Below are 8,489 nucleotides of genomic sequence, written 5' to 3'. Positions count from 1 at the left end.
CTCTCTGTGCTAACCACAAAAAAGAAAATTAATTATCTAACCAGATCATTTAACTTTGAGACAGACAACATGTGGTGCTAAAGTTAGCTTTCTGCTTGTTTAAAGCATCGGCAGCTTACCGGAGCAAAGGTAGCTTAACACACAGCCAGTGCAATCCTAGCCTCAAGAGGCTGACACTGCACTTCCTGCAAGCCCTCCAAAATGCACGCCAGGTCCTCAACAACCAACCCCGCTGCAAATTAAAACAACCATGGCTGCGGTCACATGATGCACCGTCACCGGTACACGCCCAGTAATTTTATGCCTACCTTTCACATACGCTGCTGATGGCACGACAGACCAGAGCCCGCCACCGGAGCGCGCCAACACAGCCTCGACAGGTGAACAGCAAGGAACAATGAGCGCCCCGGTGACGCCAAGACCCATCAATAACCCTGGCACCGCCTCGCAATCGAGCCCCAACAGCTGATGCCAATTCAGGTGGAAGCGCAACAACGCTCAACCTACCAAAAATGCTGCACATGTAATTCATGTGGCAGCAAGAATATCTGTATTCATTAGTGCAGTTCATTAGTGGAGTGGAGTATTTTGAGGTAAGAGATTAAATTAATACAATTTGGAATGAGGCTGTAACTTGACAAAATGTGGAAAAAGTGAAGCGCTGTGAATACTTTCCGGATGCACTGTATGTGCCCTGGGATTGGCTGGCCACCGGTCCAGGGTGTACCCCGCCTCTCGCCCCAAATCAGGCTCCAGCATACCCCAACCCTAGTGAGGATAAGACATAGAAAAGAGTTTCTACCGGAGTGTCCACCAAACTTGACCTAAGAACCCAATGTAGCATGAAAACCAAATAAGACCTGAGACTAGTGTGCTTGGATATACGCAGCGCTCACTTTTGCATCACATCTGCCTCCCGTTTCTGCTGCTCAGTCGAGCGGTCGGAGTCTTTGGAAGTGAATTTAGCCTCATGATCACCACGAGGACATTTGCTCGGAATCAGCATCTGCAACAATTGCATGTGAAGTCTGGTGCGAGTTAAGACTAGAATGAGAGATCGCCTACCTTGAGTTCAGCTCGAAGAAGAATCTGACTCTCTGGGGAGGCGCCATCCAGATGGAACCACTGATCCAGGACCAGTTCTGGTTCCGAGAGCAGCTCTCTGATTGGGACGACTAAGGAACCCATGGGCAACGTCCAGCTGTGAGAGAGCTGGAGAAACAAAGTGTAAAGGTAGTAATACAAGTCAAGTTTGTTGATATCACATGGTGGAAATACTAAAAATAATATTGTTAACTTACCTTGACAACAACATTCTCTTCTCTAGGGTCATGAACCAGGAAGCAGAACGCCTCATTCCACTGAGGTGATGTCGTGCGATCACACACCTACAGCAAAGATGGACGTGTTAGTCCCGGATGCCAATACCCTGGTTATTATTTGGCTAGTTGCCACGCTTAGTAGTCTCACAGTAGTTTTGTGGGATGTTTTTCCAAGAAGCATATCCGCTCCCACTTTTGGCTCTTTTCCACTCTTTTCCACCTGTTGACACGCCACATGGGTCATAATAAAACACAGATCATGCCTCCTCAGTAACTCCTCGACTCACTTACTGGTAAACCATCTGCTTGTTCGATGAAGACAAACAAAAGTCCCACAGATGGAACGGCTTTGTTCTGGTAGGACTGCCTGGAGTAGAACTTGAGAATCTGAAGAGAATGGTTCGATATTAGTATTTTTTATAGTTGAATGAAGCATTAGTACGCTTTTTCTTCTTCTGGAAGCACCCCCCTTATCCAGTTGGTCTGCCTCCGAGGCTGTTGGAAGCCATTCCAGGATCAGGTGAACGCGACCTGACTTGACATCACTGAGCGTGTACTGATACACTGATACATAAAACACACACAATCCTTTGAATGCTTGAACAATTCAATGACAATAATATAAGCCGTTTCCATACCTGATCCGTGTACTGAGAATCAATTATGTCCTTCAGTTTGACCTTCAGCCTGCATGTTGAGAAACATGACAATTATTTCAACCAATTGATAATGGAATGGATTTCTTTTCTCTAATTCATGTTTATTTTTATTTATTTACACTGCAATATTTGATATTTATACATATATATTTAATATCATTTGCGTTCTACATGAATGTTCTAAATGATTCCAACCATATCAAATTCTACAACCTGTCTTTAATATACTGTAAGTGTGTGACATAATTTTTCTTGTGAATCGGACAATAAAGTGTAGATAAAGGAGGATGGCGGTGCTCTTCTCAATACTGGCATCGCTGCGCTGGAGGTAGTAAGCAGTATTATCAAGCAGTTGCAGTATGTGACAGTATCGATAATAACAACACTACTAATGTGTACTGGAAGCAGTACCTTCCCATAAAGTCATCCTTCATGTCCATGTCTTTATCAAACACCTCCAGATGTAACCTGATGGAGCAACAAAACTCATCATTTATCATCTGGTACATGTATTCATAATGTGACGAGTTGCTACTTTACTGTGGCCAGCAAGCTTTCTACAAATGGATTAAGGATTAAATATTCTAAAACAAAAGATGCAGATTGGGCATTGATACTTTTATGTTGAAAGAACTCAATTGTACATCAATAACTCCTGTAACCACAAATCTCACTCTCTCAATTTCTGCGGCAGTTTTTCCTTGTGTATGGAAGGCATCAGCTGTCATTCAATATATAAGAACGTAGATCCTTGTCCGTTTCCAATTTCAAACCAATCTTCGACTTGAAAAAAGGTTTTGACACTGTAAAGCATAGAATAACCTAAACCATGTTGGTGTCATTCAACAGCTGTACTGTAATCTTACCTTGTCTAAGCTGTTGGGACCAAATTCTTGAGCGTCAACATCCTTCAGTATTCTGTTAAATGGATGGAGAATGCTGCACATGTAATTCATGTGGCAGCCAGAATATCTGTATTCATTAGTGCAGTCCAAAAAAGGAAAAGCAAGGCGATGGGGGCAGAAGGCATACCATGGAGCAGTCCAGAGACAAAAGAACTCCCAAAAGCAGCTGGAGGAGGTCGCGGTCCACTGGGCAGTACACTGAAAAAAAATTTGGAGTGCCATTTACTTGAGAAAAGCTAGGTAACAATTTGCACGCACAATTCCCAAGCAACTTTTCCTTGGGAAATACTCTGGTCAAATTTACTTTTTTTGAATGAAAGAGGTACTCTTTGCTAGTAAATTTGACCCCAAACTACCTTTGAATCTACTTCAAAATCCATATAAATGTACTCGCTTTTCAGGATTGTTTAACTAGTTTTCCCTGACTTTATTTGGAGCAATTTATAAGTAATATTTACATGATTTAAGCTACCACCTACACCACTTTTCTAATATGATTGTGTAGTATTTTTTAAGATGGCCTTCTTTGAATGAAATGATCTTAACACATCTTCTACAAAACATTATTTCAAACCAGAACAGCTTCACTGCATTTGTACTAAAGCTGTATTTACTTCCAGATGACGGTGCACAAAAACGCAACACAGCCACAGGTTGAGGTACCTGTGAAATTAATTCAACATTTCATAACTAAACCAAAGACCTGGGATTTATTCCCTTAATTGGGAATCGTATTATTAGAATGATTATTTTTTGACTTCCACTTTCCTCATGCAGGTATGGACTTCCCACACTAGTGTGCCAGTCGCCTCCTTCTGGACTTTTGGTGTCTACTATACACTCAATTGGAGTCCACCTGCAGTAAATTCAGTTGATTGGACATGATTTGGAAATATAATAACCTTTTTCACATTGTCATAATGGAGTATTTTGAGGTAAGAGATTAAATTAATACAATTTGGAATGAGGCTGTAACTTGACAAAATGTGGAAAAAGTGAAGCGCTGTGAATACTTTCCGGATGCGCTGTATGTGCCCTGGGATTGGCTGGCCACCGGTCCAGGGTGTACCCCGCCTCTCGCCCCAAATCAGGCTCCAGCATACCCCCACCCTAGTGAGGATAAGAGACATAGAAAATGAATGAATAACTAAACCATGTTGGTGTCATTCAACAGCTGTACTGTAATCTTACCTTGTCTAAGCTGTTGGGACCAAATTCTTGAGCGTCAACATCCTTCAGTATTCTGTTAAATGGATGGTCAAATTTATATCTGGCCCTAACGAGCCCTAGCCAGCCCTAAAGAGCCCTGGCCCCAACTCGCCCTAGCCAGCCCTGGCCCCAACTCGCCCTAACTCGCCCTAGCCAGCCCTAAAGAGCCCTGGCCCCAACTCGCCCTAGCCAGCCCTAACTCGGCCCTAAAACCCTCCTCCAACCATAGCCCTAAAACCCTAACCCAAACATTCAAACGAGATCTATGTTGACTACTTACCCAACGGCGCAGCGCAGACTACTCATGTTTCCTTCGGTTAGCTGGTCCGTTGATACCACCATTCTCTGCCAGTCTGTCTTCTTCCTCTTTTGTTTCAACGCTCCAAGGCGTATTACTGCCCTCCACAGGTTGGGCACAAGTGTAAGAAGGCTGGGGGGGCTGGGGCGAGGGAGTGGGGGGCTGGGGTGTGGGACGGGGGAGGCTGGGCCTAAATGTAGAAGGCTGGGGGGCTCGGGGACTGGGGTGTGGAAGGCTGGGCCCAAATGAGGAAGGCAGGGGGTGAGGGAGGGGGGAGGCTGCTATTTCTACTTGCTATGTACTGCCAACTAGGGGTCACTTTAAAGTAATGCTATTCTACTCGGTAAATACCACCATCTCGTGGTCACTTTAATGGACTGCTGCTTCCAACAATGCAATCTCAATGGGCGACGTTTTTCGCCAGTAACTCCCCAACGAAAGGTCGTATAAACATAGAACCGACTTCTGCCTACACAAATTCAGCTGCAAGCTTTCCGTTGAGACCCCCAAGCCAAACAAACTTGGGTGCCCTCATTCCATCCCAAGACCTGCAAAACATCCTTACCGCCAAAGGACAAAACCCCTGAGACTCCAGCGCTACCCCCTGGGTCAGCACCCAGCGCAAACGCACGAGGAAAGAGAAAAACCTTGACCAAGGTCAGCCACCGGGAGAGGAATCCGGCGATTACGGTGACCAGCTGTCCCTGCTCTTGGATCTGATGGCGCGAGGGGAATCGGTTCCCCCCACTCCCCCACCAACCCGGGCCACAGAGGCCCTTTGGCGTTGGGAGTCAGAATTCGCTTTCTGTTGAGAACCCTAAGAAATTGAAAAATAGAATCCAGGAATATGAACCTGTAAAACCTGTAAAACCTCATCCCAAGACCTGCAAAACATGCTTACCGCCTAAGGACAAAACCCCTGAGACTCCAGCGCTACCGCACGAGTAAAGAGAAAAACCTCGACCAAGGTCAGCCACCGGGAGAGGAATCCGACCATTACGGTGACCAGCTGTCCCTGCTCTTGGATCTGATGGCGCGAGGGGAATTGGTTCCCCCACTCCCCCACCAACCCGGGCCACAGAGGCCCTTCGGCGTTGGGAGTCAGAATTCGCTTTCCGTTGAGAACCCTAAGAAAGTGAAACCTGTGAAACCTGTGAAACCTGTAAAACCTGTAAAACCTGTAAAACCTGTAAAACCTGTAAAACCTGTAAAACCTGTAAAACCTGTAAAACCTGTAAAACCTGTAAAACCTGTAAAACCTGTAAAACCTGTAAAACCTGTAAAACCTGTAAAACCTGTAAAACCTGTAAAACCTGTAAAACCTGTAAAACCTGTAAATCCTTATCCCAAGACCTGCAAAACATCCTTACCGCCGAAGGACAAAACCCCTGAGACTCCAGCGCTACCGCACGAGTAAAGAGAAAAACCTCGACCAAGGTCAGCCACCGGGAGAGGAATCCGACGATTACGGTGACCAGCTGTCCCTGCTCTTGGATCTGATGGCGCGAGGGGAATCGGTTCCCCCCACTCCCCCACCAACCCAGGCCACAGAGGCCCTTCGGCATTGGGAGTCAGAATTCGCTTTCCGTTGAGAACCCTAGAGAAATTGAAAAATAGAATCCAGGAATATGAACCTGAATATGAACCGACATTGCTTCAAACAATATTATGTGTGTTAGCCTGTTAAACTATTCAATCTGCAACATTTTACACACACACTGAATGTTGAACCTGAATTTGCCAACAAATAGTTTAACGTCTGTCACCCCCTTGTGACAGCTCTTAGTTTTCCTCAGTTCCTCGTTCATGCCCTTGTTTTGTATTTCCTTCCTGTGTTGCTCTGCTGTGTTTTCAGTTGATGTCCATTATCTCCCGCACCTGTTTCTCATTATTTGTGATGCCTATTTGGTTCAGGTGCGCGCTCCTTTCTTTGTTGGGTCATTGATGTTGTTTTCTCTGTTGAACATGCTAGTGCGTTGGTCTGCTGCATAGTATCAACAATAAATGCCTTTTTACCTGCTATTGGGTCCTCATCTCTGCATCCTGGGGTCGTGCCGTAAAGCTCCCAAGCCGGAACGTGACAACCTCTCTGTGCTAACCACAAAAAAGAAAAATAATTATCTAACCAGATCATTTAACTTTGAGACAGACAACATGTGGTGCTAAAGTTAGCTTTCTGCTTGTTTAAAGCATCGGCAGCTTACCGGAGCAAAGGTAGCTTAACACACAGCCAGTGCAATCCTAGCCTCAAGAGGCTGACACTGCACTTCCAGCAAGCCCTCCAAAATGCACGCCAGGTCCTCAACAACCAACCCCGCTGCAAATTAAAACAACCATGGCTGCGGTCACATGATGCACCGTCACCGGTACACGCCCAGTAATTTTATGCCTACCTTTCACATACGCTGCTGATGGCACGACAGACCAGAGCCCGCCACCGGAGCGCGCCAACACAGCCTCGACAGGTGAACAGCAAGGAACAATGAGCGCCCCGGTGACGCCAAGACCCATCAATAACCCTGGCACCGCCTCGCAATCGAGCCCCAACAGCTGATGCCAATTCAGGTGGAAGCGCAACAACGCTCAACCTACCAAAAATGCTGCACATGTAATTCATGTGGCAGCAAGAATATCTGTATTCATTAGTGCAGTTCATTAGTGGAGTGGAGTATTTTGAGGTAAGAGATTAAATTAATACAATTTGGAATGAGGCTGTAACTTGACAAAATGTGGAAAAAGTGAAGCGCTGTGAATACTTTCCGGATGCACTGTATGTGCCCTGGGATTGGCTGGCCACCGGTCCAGGGTGTACCCCGCCTCTCGCCCCAAATCAGGCTCCAGCATACCCCAACCCTAGTGAGGATAAGACATAGAAAAGAGTTTCTACCGGAGTGTCCACCAAACTTGACCTAAGAACCCAATGTAGCATGAAAACCAAATAAGACCTGAGACTAGTGTGCTTGGATATACGCAGCGCTCACTTTTGCATCACATCTGCCTCCCGTTTCTGCTGCTCAGTCGAGCGGTCGGAGTCTTTGGAAGTGAATTTAGCCTCATGATCACCACGAGGACATTTGCTCGGAATCAGCATCTGCAACAATTGCATGTGAAGTCTGGTGCGAGTTAAGACTAGAATGAGAGATCGCCTACCTTGAGTTCAGCTCGAAGAAGAATCTGACTCTCTGGGGAGGCGCCATCCAGATGGAACCACTGATCCAGGACCAGTTCTGGTTCCGAGAGCAGCTCTCTGATTGGGACGACTAAGGAACCCATGGGCAACGTCCAGCTGTGAGAGAGCTGGAGAAACAAAGTGTAAAGGTAGTAATACAAGTCAAGTTTGTTGATATCACATGGTGGAAATACTAAAAATAATATTGTTAACTTACCTTGACAACAACATTCTCTTCTCTAGGGTCATAAACCAGGAAGCAGAACGCCTCATTCCACTGAGGTGATGTCGTGCGATCACACACCTACAGCAAAGATGGACGTGTTAGTCCCGGATGCCAATACCCTGGTTATTATTTGGCTAGTTGCCACGCTTAGTAGTCTCACAGTAGTTTTGTGGGATGTTTTTCCAAGAAGCATATCCGCTCCCACTTTTGGCTCTTTTCCACTCTTTTCCACCTGTTGACACGCCACATGGGTCATAATAAAACACAGATCATGCCTCCTCAGTACCTCCTCGACTCACTTACTGGTAAACCATCTGCTTGTTCGATGAAGACAAACAAAAGTCCCACAGATGGAACGGCTTTGTTCTGGTAGGACTGCCTGGAGTAGAACTTGAGAATCTGAAGAGAATGGTTCGATATTACTATTTTTTATAGTTGAATGAAGCATTAGTACGCTTTTTCTTCTTCTGGAAGCACCCCCCTTATCCAGTTGGTCTGCCTCCGAGGCTGTTGGAAGCCATTCCAGGATCAGGTGAACGCGACCTGACTTGACATCACTGAGCGTGTACTGATACACTGATACATAAAACACACACAATCCTTTGAATGCTTGAACAATTCAATGACAATAATATAAGCCGTTTCCATACCTGATCCGTGTACTGAGAATCAATTATGTCCTTCAGTTTGACCTTCAGCCT

The 8,489-nt window shown here is 45.6% G+C and overlaps 1 long non-coding RNA gene across 2 annotated transcripts; it reads right to left on the bottom strand.

Annotated features, from left to right (window-relative positions):
• Positions 1 to 5,793: 5,793 nt before the first annotated feature.
• LOC144894494 (uncharacterized) lies at positions 5,794 to 7,062 on the bottom strand. 2 transcript variants are annotated; one of them, XR_013625125.1, is made up of 4 exons: positions 6,787 to 7,062; positions 6,598 to 6,710; positions 6,410 to 6,487; positions 5,794 to 5,990 (listed from the first exon to the last, which is right to left on the bottom strand). It is a non-coding gene; the product is annotated as an uncharacterized LOC144894494 (long non-coding RNA). The 2 variants fall into 2 exon arrangements; XR_013625124.1 differs by having other exon boundaries at positions 5,955 to 6,487.
• Positions 7,063 to 8,489: the final 1,427 nt, after the last annotated feature.

This window comes from Doryrhamphus excisus, linkage group LG20, assembly GCF_037039965.1.
Source record: "Doryrhamphus excisus strain RoL-2023G ecotype Guam linkage group LG20, RoL_Dexc_Guam_v1.1, whole genome shotgun sequence".
In the NCBI taxonomy this organism is placed as follows: Eukaryota; Metazoa; Chordata; class Actinopteri; order Syngnathiformes; family Syngnathidae; genus Doryrhamphus; species Doryrhamphus excisus.
This window is presented reverse-complemented; position numbering and strand designations above follow the sequence as displayed.